At 37.8% G+C, this 11,675-nt stretch overlaps 1 non-coding gene across 1 annotated transcript; it reads right to left on the bottom strand.

Annotated features, from left to right (window-relative positions):
- Positions 1-5,479: 5,479 nt before the first annotated feature.
- TRNAP-UGG (transfer RNA proline (anticodon UGG)) lies at positions 5,480-5,551 on the bottom strand. Its single transcript has one exon. It is a non-coding gene; the product is annotated as a tRNA-Pro (tRNA).
- Positions 5,552-11,675: the final 6,124 nt, after the last annotated feature.

Consider the following 11,675-nt stretch of genomic DNA (forward strand, 5'->3'; position numbering starts at 1 on the left):
TAATAAATAATTTGAATCATGATTTATCTAGATAAATATAAATTATCAAAATTACTTAAATTTGGGGAAAGTGCATCTAATGCTCATTTGCATACCATATTAGGGTGAAATGATACAAAATGAGCGTGAAGACATGAAAATGTATCAAGTTAATTACTCAAAATAATATGCACAAAATAAACATATCAATAGGATTATGCCTATGACATGTTTATGATGAATGGAAATAAAATGACATGATAATACCTGTGAAACAAGGTGATATGCTTGTGATTAATGAAAATGGAATGACATGATGACACTTGATGCAATGCAATGAAATGATTATAATAATGAAACTGAAATTACATGATGATGCATAAGGAATCGAATTATGTGGTTATGCTTGGGAATGTGATGGTATGCCCATGTGTATGAAATGGAATTGTTATAGAATACATATGCATTGGGCAATGACAGGCATATGGAATGAAAAGGTAAAAGCTATGTCTATAGGAAAGAAAACAAATGCTCATGCATGCGAAATGGACATGTTTCTGTTATGCATATAAAATGAAAATTATGGTCTTGCCTGTAGAATAGATATGATATGATCATCCATTGGTAATGACATGTTTTATGCTCGTAAAACACAACAATGTGATCTAATGGAATGAAAGATGGCAAGATCATGTAAAGGAAATGAAATTGAAAAGAGTTATGTTTATGAGTAGAAAAGTTAGGGTATGACTAAAGGACGAGAATGGTACACTATTTTAACAAAATGAGAAATGACAAAACACGCCTATGTTTACAAAAGGAATGTAATCTTAAGTGCATTATTGAAATGATGGATATACCTTGTAGTGAACTAAGGAAATGAAATATTGAAAAAGATCTTTTGAGGTTTGCTATACCTCACACATTGCACTTGAAAAGTTAGAAGTCAAAGAGAGGTCTATATGAGGTAGCCTCAGCTTAAAGTTGAACCCCCATGGAAGATTCTAGGTAAACACCAACCCCAATATGGGCAAGAATTTTCAACCCTCAATCGTACAACAGTGACAATTTTTAGTACATTGAGAGGGAAAATTCTTGTGATGAGATACATTCCGGCTCAAGTTGAGATAGGAAGATCCTCATAATGGTGGTTGGTGGCAAGAAGAGGTAAGAGGATGAATGGAGGTCTCAAAACCTCTTTGTACTATGGTGACTCATTCCGATGCAAGAAGGGGATGCTCATGTGATGGGACACATTTCGGTATGAATGGAGATAAGGTGAATAAGCAAGTGAGAGGAGAGCTAGTGAAAGACAGATGAATATAGGAGTACGTCTCAACCCCTCTTAGTACGACAATGATGTGTTACGATACAAGAAGAGGATGTTTGTGAGACAAGATCTGTTCATGCATAAATCAAGACAAAAAAAACCAATGGATGTCATAAGAGCTAAAGACTAATGATTGTGAAAAGTCATACTAGAATGTAGAAAGGGAATAGATCCTTCACTAAATATGCCCTAATGGAATACAAGGCTAAACTAAAGGTCCCCTATAGGAACATGGAATAAAGAAAGATTAAGGAACAAGGAAATGAAACTTTAAAGCTAGAAATGCCTTAAATTTGATAGTATGACACACAATTTCTATGAATTGAACTTCTTTGATGACTTAATGTTTTAATATGATATTTATTATTGTATATCTAGCTTAGGGAATGATTTCATTTATTGAGTACTAATACTCATTAAATTTCTCTAATTGTCCCAAACACAAGTACCCAAGTTTATGTAAAGGAAATGGACAGTTATTACATGTAATAACGAATTGTCTTTGGTATTGTGTAAAGTGATGGTTAGATGCCAACAGTGTCACTCATTATGTTTTATATGAGGTTTGCCCTGCTACTAGACATTCATTTATTAGAGTGTGGTATTACATGATTAGTCAATGATGTATCTCTGGTTATAATGAATAAAAAAAAAATTATTGCTAATCTTAATGTTTTAAGCTTCCATATTTAAAGTTTACCTACACGTATCCAGTTAGGCTGCAATGCTATGGGCCCCATTGGTTAGTGGTGTGCATGTTTGAGTTATGCCAATTACAGTATCGTTTCCCTTTTAACTTTGAAGTCAAGGGATCTTATGCCTCTCACTTAATTTAATTTGTCCCTCTCCCAATAGATGATCAAAACTCAATTCAGTCTTAGAGGTATCAGAGGAAAACTTATGTTCTATGGGCTTGGATGATTAAGAATCCTTGTTCTTGTCCATAAGTGGTGATAGATACTTGAAGACAAATTGTTTTTCAGCTATAAGACTAGCTAAGTTGACTTCATCATCAGTGCAATCGACATTGTAAAGTGGATTATGGTTTTGAGACCTAAGAAGTTCACTCGATCTCCAAGTCTAGTAGTACATCCCAACATAAGAGGCTTTCCTTTGCTCCTCTTTCTTTAACAAGTGATCGTAACTCATAAGTTGGGATAGTAACTATCCTAGGTCAGTGACCTGTTGATTGGCAAATCGTTTCTTTGAATCTAAATTTAGACTATCTAAAGCTATTCCCATGAATTCACTCTCAAGCAGTGCTAAGATACCTCAACACCTCAAGGCTTTGAACCACGAGATGAACCTTTTGATGCACTTGTCCGCTATTGAAGATGTGTTAGATCACTTATGTGTGCTTGAGGCTCAGCCATGTAAACTATGCATGGAACTTATCCTCCATATCTTGCCAATTAAACACAAAGTTGGCATGTAAATTACCATACCAAGTAAAGGTAGTTCATGCTAAGAAATTAGGGAACAACCTAAGTTTCATAATGTCATCAGCTCTAGTAGGGCCACATTGCATTGTGAAGCGTGTGGACATATTATCTTCCCCTAAAAACTTTGTAAACTCAAGGATTTTGTAATTTCTACCTAAATCTAGCTAGTCAAAATATTCAAGGTAACGTTTTCTATAAACTGGCCTCATCATCAGCTTGTAAGCAGGTTGATCTAATCTTGAGTTATCTCCTCTCAGACAATTGGAACAACACATTGCCCCTGTTGTGGCCAAAAATCAGGTAGGCCACTTGTTCCTTGAGGGGAACATTCTTTTGTGGAAAGCGATCCATTGGTGCAACTAGACCTCGGCCAAAAATTTCTGGTTTTATGCCATTGGTTTTTAAACATAACTGAAGGCACATTGTTACCTTTTTAATGGCCACTGGCACTTTGTAAGTCAAGCAACTAACTTGGTCCATTGGAACTACATTCACCCTAGTAGCTACTCACAGTGGATGTGTTGGATAATTTACCTAATTTTGTTGTCTGATGGGCTGCGCCATTGGATTATCAAACATATGCGAGTACTCCAACCTAGAATGATTCTCGACACTTGAGGCCTTCGGTGTGTCTAATGTCACCATTGTTTCTACTGGTTAGGATTGTGGTAGGGACTTCTCTATATGGTGGAGTCTTGCTTCAAATACTTGCAATACCGGTTGGCTGTTATGCCTTGACTCCACCAACCCTTGACACATTGTTCTAAATATCTCCTCCACCGATATGCCATTTGCAATGGGGCCCTCACGAATCACTTCATCTTGGCTCACCCTTTCTAACATTTGGTGAGGAGAATTATGTTCTTCCTCTATCCTTGTCATTTTCCTAGTTACCATATTAGCTGAGGTCCCATTGGGCGTGCCAAAAATGTTTCTTCCGGAACTGAGTTTAACAATGTTGGTTGCACAGGCATGTCAGGGCTTCAGAATGACCGAAGATAACATAATCAAACTGACAATGGGCTCTCTCTAGCTTGGCATATCGAGAACTTTGATGCCTTTTGGGAGAAGACAACAAAAACTCATGGAGTTTGATGGTGGTGAATTAAACCAAATTACACTATTGAAATCTACACTACAGGCTAAAAACTAAAGATAGAAGAAAGAAATAACAATTTTGCTTGATTGATTTGTTGTGTGCTCTTTCAAGTACAAAATGATGGCTATTTATAGATTACAAACACTAACCACCCACAGGATAGTACTACCTGCAACTAGCCTAGAATAAGAATTCAAATAAATGAAAAAAATAAATAACAACAACAACAGTTGATAATGGACTTTAACTGCTACCTTCTTCCCCGGTCTTGTAGAGGGTGCTCTTGCTCGTGAACAAAAATTGTAAAAGGGTGCTCTTGCCCTGTAACAAAGATTGTAAGGATTTGATTCTCTACCCACCGTATTGAAAGAGAATCACTAGTAGAAATCTCTCTTGAAGCCAAAAGAGGAATGGACATAGACTTGTAAAGTCGAAACACTATAAATTCTTGTGTTGTGGTTGTTTGTTATTGTTTAATTTCATTTGAATTTTCAATTTACCTTAAATTTGCAATCAAACCGAAGAATTGAGGAATTCCACTAGTTGCAACCTAATCATCACCCCCCCTAGGTTGCACCAACACCTATCTTGCCCTTCGGGGCCAATATATTTTAAATCATACCTTGTGGGATTCAAGGCCTAGCTTACTAAACTTGCACCCTAAGTAACACCATTTGTGCAATTTTTTGTGTTTGGTTTCATTAATCAATTCCCTTGTCACCTTTTGCTTTTACCTATTCAATTCTTTGGAAGTCATTAGATTATATTCCTCATTTGAGATTTTCCTCCCTTCTGCCACTCTATGAAGAGTAATTAGGACCAATGTAGTCACTCTTTTATGTACCAATTGAACACTTCCCATTTTTTTTATCATTTTCAAAGGAGACCATTATTTTTGTTACCAAACGTATGCTAATCCAATGACGACCTTATAGTAAGAACAACAGATCCTTCTCAATCAGTCACTTTGCCCCCTATTCTTCATGAATTAGAAAGATCATTTTCGAGTTATTTACTTATTTATTGACAAATAGTCATGTTGTATTAATGCAAAGTTTCGATCAAATCCCACCCCAACGGGAGCAGTAGAATCCACTTTCTAAAATATTTCGGTAGAAGAATGGTAAGGCGTATTGAGTTCGTGATTTATCGATTTGGTCTTTCAGATGCCTTGTTTTCCGAGATCGAGACTAGCATGTTGTTGGGAGATCAATGAACAATGGGATTTACCCTAAGCAAAGGTAGTTTCAGCAGCATCAGAGACTTTGATACTCGTTTCGAATGGCTTTTCCTAAAGAGATTTTTCTGGAGCAAAACTTCAATCTTGGAGGAAGGGTGGTTTGACACCTGTTCCTATTCTGTATTCTCATCAATAGGCTCAGGGTCATATGTTGTCTTCGGAATTGCAGGTGGGACCTCATCACCTAGTGTCCTACTTTGTGAGCTATCCAGGGTCCAGTGTGGGTTGCACAAGGGTTAGAGGTGTGGAGCCTCGTAGGTACATGAACAGGGTATGGTTAAATCATAATGATCCTTACCAAAAAAAAAAAAAAAAATCATTATGTTGAATATTTACAATACATAATAAATTACTACAAGTTGAAAAACTAACATATAAATTAATTTAATGGGGCATTCCGAGAATCGAACTCGGGACCTCTCGCACCCAAAGCGAGAATCATACCACTAGACCAAATGCCCTAGGCTATACATTGCATGTTATTTTTTATTATATTTATTATAAAGAAGCCTATGTGTACTAAGATGTCCAAGTACTAAGATGGTTCACTATAAGCGCATATAATAAATAATTTAAATAAAGATTTATCTAGATAAATATAAATGACCAAAATTACTTAAATTGAAAAGAGTGCATTTAATGCTCGTTTACATACCATATTAGGGTAAAATGATACAAAATGAGTGTGAAGACATGAAAATGTATTTAGTTAATTACTCAAAATAATATGCACAAAATAAACTTACCATAGGATGATGCCTATAACATGAGATGACATGTTTATGATGAATGGAAAAAAAAAATGACATGATAATGCCTATGAAAAAAGGTGATATGTTTGTGATCAATGAAAATGAAATGACATGATGACGCTTGATGCAATTTAATGAAATGATTATACTAATGAAACTGGAATTACATGATGATGCATAAGGAATGGAATTCTATGATTATGCTTGGGAATGTGATGGTATGCCCATGTCTATGAAATGGAATTGTTATAGAATACATATGCATTGGGCAATGACATGCATATGGAATGAAAAGGTAAAAGCTATGTCTATAGGAAAGAAAAGAAATGCTCATGCTTGCGAAATGGACATGTTTCTGTTATGCTTATGAAATGAAAATGATGGTCTTGCTTGTAGAATAGATATGATATGATCATCCATTGGTAATGACATGTTTTATGCTCGTAAAACACAACAATGTGATCTAATGGAATGAAAGATGGCAAGATCATATAAAGGAACTGAAATTGAAAGGGTTATGTTTATGAGTAAAAAAGTTAGGGTATGACTAAAGGATGAGAATGGTACGGTATTTTAACAAAATGAGAAATGACAAAACACACCTATGTTTACGAAAGGAATGTAATCTTAAGTGCATTATTGAAATGATGGATATACCTTGTAGTGAACTAAGGAAATGAAATATTGAAAAAGGTCTTTTGAGGTTTGCTATAACCTCACACATTGCACTTGAAAAGTTAGAAGTCAAAGAGAGGTCTATATGAGGTAGTCTCAGCTTAAAGTTGAACCCCATGCATAATTCTAGGTAACCAACCCCAATATGGGCAAGAATTTTCAACCCTCCATCGTACAACGATGAAAATTTTCAGTACATTGAGAGGGAAAACTCTTGTGATGAGATACGTTCCGGCTCGAGTTGAGATAGGAAGACTCTCATAAAGGTGGTTGGTGGCAAGAAGAGATAAGAGGATGAATGGAGGTTTCAAAACCTCTTGGTACTATGGTGACTCATTCTGGTGCAAGAAGGGGATGCTCATGCGACGAGTCACATTTCGGTATGAATGGAGACAAAGTGAATATGCAAGTGAGAAGGAGAACTAGTGAAAAACGGATGAATATAGGAGTACGTCTCTACCCCTCTTAGTACGACAATGATGCGTTATGATACAAGAAGGGGATGCTTGTGAGACAGGATCTGTTCTAGCATAAATTAAGACAAAAGAACCAATGGATGTCATGAGAGCTAAAGTCTAACGATTGTGAAAAGTCATACTAGAATGTAGAAAAGGTATAGATCCTTCACTAAACATGCCCTAATGGGATACAATGTTAAACGAAAGGTCCCTGTGGGAACCAGGGAATAAAGAAAGAATAAGGAACAAGGAAGGAAACTTTAAAATGCCTTAAATTTGATAGTATGGCACACAATTTTCTATGAATTGAACTTTTTTATGACTTAATGTTTTAATATGATATTTATTATTGTATACACCTAGCTTTGGGATGATTTCATTTATTGAGCTCTAATGCTCATTAAATTTCTCTAATTGTCCCAGACACAGATACCCAAGTTTATGAATATGAAATGGATTGTTATTCCATGTAAGAACAAATTATCTTTGGTATTGTGTAAAGTGATGGTTAGATGCCAACAATGTTGTTCATTATGTTTTATATGAGGTTTTCCCTGTTACTAGACATTCATTTATTAGAGTGTGGTATTACGTGATTAGTCAATGACGTGTCTCTGATTCTAATGAATAAAGAAAAAATTTATTGCTAATTTCAATGTTGTAAGCTTCCATATTTAAAGTTCACCTATATGTATCTAGTTGGGCTGCAATGCTATGGGCCGCATTGGTTAGTGGTGTGCATGTACGAGTTATGCCAATTACTGTGTCGTTTCCCTTTTAACTCTGAGGTCGAGGGATCTTATGCCTCTCACTTAATTTAATTTGTCCCTCTCAATAGATGATCAAAACTCAATTCGGTCTTAGAGGTATCAGAGGAAAACTTATGTTCTATGGGCTTGGATGATTAAGAATCCTTGTTCTTGTCCATAAGTGGTGATAGATACTTGCAAACAAATTGTTTTTCAGCTATAAAACTAGCTAAGTTGACGTCACCATCAGTGCAATCGACATTGTAAAGTGGATTCTGGTTTTGAGACCCAAGAAGTTCACTCGATCTCCAAGTCTAGTAGTACATCCCAACATAAGAGGCTTTCCTTTGCTCCTCTTTCTTTGACAAGTGATCGTAACTCATAAGTTGGGATAGTAACTATCCTAGGTCAGTGACTTGTTGATTGGCAAATCGTTTCTTTGAATCTAAATTTAGACTATCTAAAGCTATTCCATGAATTCACTCTCAAGCAGTGTTAAGATACCTCTACACCTCAAGGCTTTGAACCACGAGATGAACCTTTTGATGCACTTGTTCGCTATTGAAGATGTGTTAGATCACTAATGTGTGCTTGAGGCTCAGCCATGTAACTGTGCATGGAACTTATCCTCCATGTCTTGCCAATTAAACACAAAGTTGGCATGTAAATACAATACCAAGTATAGGCAGTTCATGTTAAGAAATTAGGGAAGAACCTAAGTTTCATAATGTCATCGGCTCTAGTAGGGACACATTGCACTGTGAAGCATGCAATGTGCTCTATTGTGGACATATTATCTTCCCTTGAAAAATTCGTAAACTCAAGAATTTTGTAATTTCTACCTATATCTATTTGATCAAAATATTCGGGGTAAGGTTTTCTATAAACTGGCCTCATCATGAACTTGTAAGCAGGTTGATCTAATCTTTATCAACTGAGTTATCTCCTCTTAGACAATTGGAACAACATATTGCCCCTGTTGTGGCCAAAAATCAGGAAGGCCACTTGCTCCTTGAAGGGAACACCCTTTTGTAGAAAGCGATCCATTGGTGCAGCTAGACCTCGGTCAAAATTTTTTGGTGTTATGCCATTGATTTTTAAACATAACTGAAGGCACATTGTTACCTTTTTAACAGCCACTGGCACTTTGTTAGTTAGGAAACTAACTTGGTCCAACTAGAACTACATTCACCCTAGTAGCCACTCACAGTGGATGTGTTGGATAATTTACCTGATTTTGTTGTTTGATGGGCTGCGCCATTGGATTATCAAACACAAGCTAGTACTCCAACCTAGAATTATTCTCGACACTTGAGGCCTCCGATTCATCTAATGCCGCCATTGTCTCTACTGGTTAGGATTTTGGCAGGGACTTCTCTTTATTCCACTTGCTTCAAATGCTTGCAATGTCAGTTAAATGTTATGCCTTGACTCCACCAACCCTTGACACATTGTTCTAAATATCTCCTCCACCGATATGCCATTTGCAATGGGGCCCTCACGAACCACTTCAACTTGGCTCACCATTTCTGACATTTGGTAGAGGAGAATTATGTTATTCCTTTATCCTTGTCATTTGCCTAGTTACTATATTGGCTAAGGTCCCATTGAGCGTGCCAAAAATGTTTCCTCCAGAACTGAGTTTAACAATGTTGGTTGCACAAGCATGCCAGGGCTTGAGAATGACTGAAGATAACATGATCAAACTAGCAATGGGGTCTCTCTAGCTCAGCATATCGAGAACTTTGATGCTGATGTGTCTTAGTTAAACTTCTGGATTGAGGGCTTGAGAATGACCGAAGATAACATGATCAAACTAGCAATGGGGTCTCTCTAGCTCAGCATATCGAGAACTTTGATGCTGATGCGTCTCAGTTAAACTTCTGGATTGACTGAGCCTCCTCTCGTATTCGGGATGATGAGTCCTGCAAGAAAGGTTAGATGCGGGCCGGCTCGTGTGCCGGGCAGCCGCCTCCGATGGCTAAGTCAGATGATGAGCAAGAAGAATTCTTATGTAAAAGCAACACAAGATAATGCTCAGAGTGTCTTGGATCCTTACCGGAGGGGTATGGCCCTCTTTTTATACTGTAAGTATTACCTTTTACATACTTGGTAAGTCTACCCGATGGAGGCTGTTGTTTCTCCTAAGATTATGCCTCCATGTCGTTGGTCCTGCTCGATCAGTGATTGAGTTGACCTTCCCCATTGAGAACGGTTGCTATATTAGTCCAGCATACGTTACGCCTTGGTCGGGGTGGTCGCCATATGTCCCGACTAACTAGCATGTGGAGCCCCATCCGCGTCAGACCCGGTCGGGTAGGAATCTTCCGTATCATAAGCCCCCTATCCTGGACGTTGTTTACATCGTGTGGGATAGCAAGGAAGATTAAAAAAGTGCAAGACCTTAAGGAAGGTGCAAGATGACCGGAATTGACCCGAATCAAATTATTGCCTTAAAAAAGTGCAAGACCTTAAGGAAGGTGTAAGATGACCGGGATTGACCCGATTCAAATTATTGCCTTAAAAAAGTGCAAGACCTTAAGGAAGGTGCAAGTTGACCGGGATTGACCCGATTCAAATTGTTGCCTTAAAAAAGTGCAAGACCTTAAGGAAGGTGCAAGTTGACCGGGATTGACCCAATTCAAATTGTTGCCTTAAAAAAGTGCAAGACCTTAAGGAAGGTGCAAGTTGACCGGGATTGACCTGAATCAAATTATTGCCTTAAAAAAGTGCAAGACCTTCAAGGAAGGTGCAAGTTGACCGGGATTGACCCGATTCAAATTATTGCCTTAAAAAAGTGCAAGACCTTAAGGAAAGTGTAAGTTGACCGGGATTGACCCGATTCAAATTATTGCCTTAAAAAAGTGCAAGATCTTAAGGAATGTGCAAGTTGACCGGGATTGACCCGATTCAAATTATTGCCTTAAAAAAGTGCAAGACGTTAAGGAAGGTGCAAGTTGACCGGGATTGACCCGATTCAAATTATTGCCTTAAAAAAGTGCAAGTCTTTAAGGAAGGTGCCAGATGACCGGGATGGACCCAAATCAATTTATTGCCTTAAAAAAGTGCAAGTCCTTAAGGAAAGTGCAAGATGACTGGATGGACCAATCAATTTATTGCCTAAAAAGTGCAAGTCCTTAAGGAATGTGCCAGATGACCGGATGGACCCAAATCAATTTATTGCCTTAAAAAAGTGCAAGTCCTTAAGGAAGGTGCAAGATGACTGGGATGGACCCGAATCAATTTATTGCCTTAAAAAAGTGCAAGTCCTTAAAGAATGTGCCAGATGACCGGGATGGACCCAAATCAATTTATTGCCTTAAAAAAAGTGCAAGACCTTAAGGAAGGTGCAAGTTGACCGGGATTGACCCGATTCAAATTATTGCCTTAAAAACACTGGCTTCGTAAACACTGGCTTGTTTTTGGCACTTACATAACAGTGTCCCGTATGTTTTGGGCTTATCTGTTAGTAAGACTTCCAAAAGTCTCTGGTGTGTAATGCCACTCCGAAGTGCATTAATGTACGCCACCTGATCATCAAGATCCTCGATCTCAATGGTTACTTCATCGAAACGTTTCAGGAAATCCCGAATGGATTCATTCCGCCCTTGCCTTATAGCGAATAAGCTATCAGATGTCTTCTTGCTTCCGATCGCACTTTTGAATCGGGCTATGAACTTCTGGGCAAGTTCCTTGAAGTTGTGGATGGATCTCGGCTGCAGGCTACTAAACCACTTAATGGTCGGGCTTTTTAATGAAGCCGGGAACGTTCTGCAGAGTAATTTGTCTTCTCGTCCAAGGATAGTCATCACCAATTTGAAGTAGCTTATGTGGTCCTTCGGGTTGTCTTTCCTTCGAATGGAGTGAGAGTTGGCATGATGAAATTTTGGGGAAGAGGTATGTTCATGATTTCTCCAAGAATGGTTCCCAGTCAACCACATCAAGATCTTC

Source organism: Hakea prostrata, chromosome 4 (assembly GCF_041222555.1).
Source record: "Hakea prostrata isolate BN-2017 chromosome 4, UWA_Hpros_2, whole genome shotgun sequence".
Lineage (NCBI taxonomy): Eukaryota > Viridiplantae > Streptophyta > Magnoliopsida > Proteales > Proteaceae > Hakea > Hakea prostrata.